This window comes from Ruditapes philippinarum, unplaced genomic scaffold (assembly GCF_026571515.1).
Source record: "Ruditapes philippinarum isolate M1 unplaced genomic scaffold, ASM2657151v2 ctg3872_1_1_1_1, whole genome shotgun sequence".
In the NCBI taxonomy this organism is placed as follows: domain Eukaryota; kingdom Metazoa; phylum Mollusca; class Bivalvia; order Venerida; family Veneridae; genus Ruditapes; species Ruditapes philippinarum.
Genome location: NW_026862018.1, coordinates 1 through 3,276, shown reverse-complemented (window position 1 = coordinate 3,276; position 3,276 = coordinate 1).

Below are 3,276 nucleotides of genomic sequence, written 5' to 3'. Positions count from 1 at the left end.
GTTAGTCGGCTTAAAAACAATTTGGACAATCTACAGACAGTGGAATGAGCCAAGGCGAGAGAGTTTTCATGAATGAAATAGAACATATACAGATACCTGGTGTTTTCTGTTTGTTTACAAGATGTATTTGTCACAGCCTACTAGTGCCTGTACGTCTCAGCCCATCACTAGTAATGTTATAACTACGTCAATTGACGAGGGTGTGGAAGCTGATATTATGGACAGTAGAGACAATGACGATATTATAATGCATAAAGGGCAGACTTTTGTGAGAGATGGTTTTGGGTTAGGTTTAATACCAAGCTCAGCGTTTGGTGATTTTTCACAGTTAAGCAACACAAGTTTAGCGTCTCTAGGGACAAGTTCAACTGGGTCTCCTTTTACAAGTTTTGACTCGTCGTTAGAAGCTGACCTTGTATCTAGTCTTAGTGGTTTTTAATAATATAACATATCCAGTGTCAAGTGGTAGTACGCCAGTGGACAGTTGACCCAGCAATGGGTAAACATAGTTCAAGCCAGTGGTGGCACTTCTGTAGTGATTCAGGGACAAAATACTGAAGACATTATAAATGACAGAAGTCAGAACACGTCTCCTGTTGATTTCCCGCGAAGGGAGACGAGCAATCAGACGGTCTCGTTGCCCAAGGTATAATTGCATTTAGACAGAGATTAAAAGAAAGCATGAAATGCCAAGGAATGGTTGAATTACGAACTGAGCATCAACAGGTGCATAATGTGTATGGGATAAAAATGGCGCCAAGTAGTTTAGTACAAGATCATAGCAGAAGACGTGAAACTCACCAGGTCAGCAGTACGTCGGACAGACTGACAACCAGCAACAGAAAAAGGCCCAGACGACCACTCATGAAAAGAATGAGTTTACCATCAGAAACTGTAGATCTTCCAGCCACATAAACTGTTAGCAAAATAAAACAGAGTATGCACCCTTGAAGCAGAAAAATGGATCGAGTGGTGAGTCAAGACAGTGTTCAGCAGCCAATGTTCGGAGAGAGTTCGAAGCCATTGCAACAGCAGTTACTGCAGCATCGATTACAGCAAAAACGTCAGTCGTTCCATCAGAAAAATGTGGGGTAATCCACTTCACCATCAAATGCAGCAGCTACAGTTGGATACCCAGTTAGGGATGTACCCACCACATTCTAGTCAACAATCTTCTTGTGATAGCAATGACTGATATGTATTCACCACCCACACTGTAGTGTTTCAACAAATAATGCTCTAGGCTCATACTCAAATGGTGATCCTAGTCTCATAGTTCGACCTCAAATCATACGTAAAACTTCATATAAATTAGCACAACAGCAGCCGGTTCTGCCTGAAAGCCATAATACAAGTGACTTGTTTACCATGGCAACGTGCGATATTAGAAAGAGAAGGTCATCAGTACATAATCAGAGTGATATGAGTGGAAATCAAGGTCTCACAATGCAACCTATGAGTGATTTGTCGGGTCGGAGGTCAGGTTACATAAATTTTTGTACAACCCTACAGAATTTAGGAAACACAGCAAGTTTTCAAAATCAGCCAATTTCAGAACTTGATTTTAATACAATGTCCTTTTTGACTATGATAATAGTGGAATGGACACAGAATGTGATCAAGAATTTTAGTTTAGACAATTATGTTCAAGAATGAAAATCCATAGACCAGCAAAGTCAGCAGTCATGACAACAATATTTTCAGATGGTCAAAATTTCTACCCGAACTCTCCCAGCAGCAACCATTCAATATGACTGTTAAATATGACCCAAATGGAGGACACAGCAATGGACCTTCTCATAGCATTTTAAACACCTTTACATTCACAGTTCTTGACATATTTTTTTTTTGGGGGGGGGGGGGGGGGGGAGGGAGGGGGGTCTTTAATATGAAACATTGGAAGTTATGTGATTTAATCTATTATTAAGCAAGATAAAAAAGGGAATAATGAACTTGTTTTTTTTAAACTGAATAAATGTGTACTTTTTTACTTTTTACTAACTTTTGAATTTTTAATTAATGAAAGTTATGTTAATTCAAAACACTTGTTACTGAACTTTTGGTGTATATGTTCCTTGATTACCTATGTATTTAAAACATCCATGGTGGTTAATAATTTTGAAGGAATAATATATAATGTTTTGTTTTTTTTCACTTTTTTTATTTTTCAAGGCATATTCATATAGGACGGATGAATTACATTATGCACATTTTTTTTTTTTTTATAAAAATATATTTCCATTAAAACACTGGCAATATAAAATTGTGAATTGAAAGTTTAAGTAAGGCTTTTTCAGAAATGATGATACAGTCATGGGGGCGGGTATCATAAGATGTCTGATCTTTTTTTAAAGGGGCTCACTGAGGCTTTCATTTTTTTGCGGGGGGACTGAAAATTTTATTTTTAAAAAAACCTTTATAAGGGCCATACCCAATAGTTGTATGAAATTTCAGATCATTTGCTCACCCCATTTTTTAAAATTATTTTTTTTTTTTGTGCAAAAAGACCAAAAAAAGAAAAGCATGTAAATACTTTTAACTCAAAATTTGGCAAAACACACAGAAATCAATTTTTATTAATTTTTTGTGTATTTCTATATTTTTCTTTGCAGATTTTTTCCAGTTGATCTATGAAAGAATTAAAATTTAAATTTTTTGGTTTTTTTATCTCAGTGGAGTTTCCCTTTAAGACCCTAATAACTAGTATTACAGACATTAAAAGGAAAATTGAATTTTTTTAATAAGAATGTGTCCATGTAAATGTTTTTGGGCCAAAACATTCCAAACTGTTTCTATATAAAGGTTTGATTGAGATTGATAGTCAATTTTCATTTGAAACATAAACAAATTCTTATGGGTTCTGTATGAAAAAAAAAAAAAAAAAAAAACTTTAAAAAACAATAGAAAATACCTTAATTTAAGCAAGTTGTCTTGGTTAAAGTAGAGAGAACTATTTGCAAAGGCCATACTGTTGTGTTATTAAGTTATATTTTGTGTCCAAAAATAAAAAATTTCAAAAAAAAAGTTTGGTGTCAATGTGGTATTTTTTATACAGTGTTATATAGCCATATCAACACTTTTCACATATTCTAGTGGAATTTTTTTCCAGATTAAAAACTAACTATATAGAATTTTTTGAAAATTCCAGAAATTAATGTTTAAAATGGACTAAAATTTAATAAAAAAAATTGAAATATTTTTATTGGTCACACATTTTTCATATGTTTTTTTTGGGCACAAAAATACATAATTTTTTTTAATTTCCTAATTTTTTTC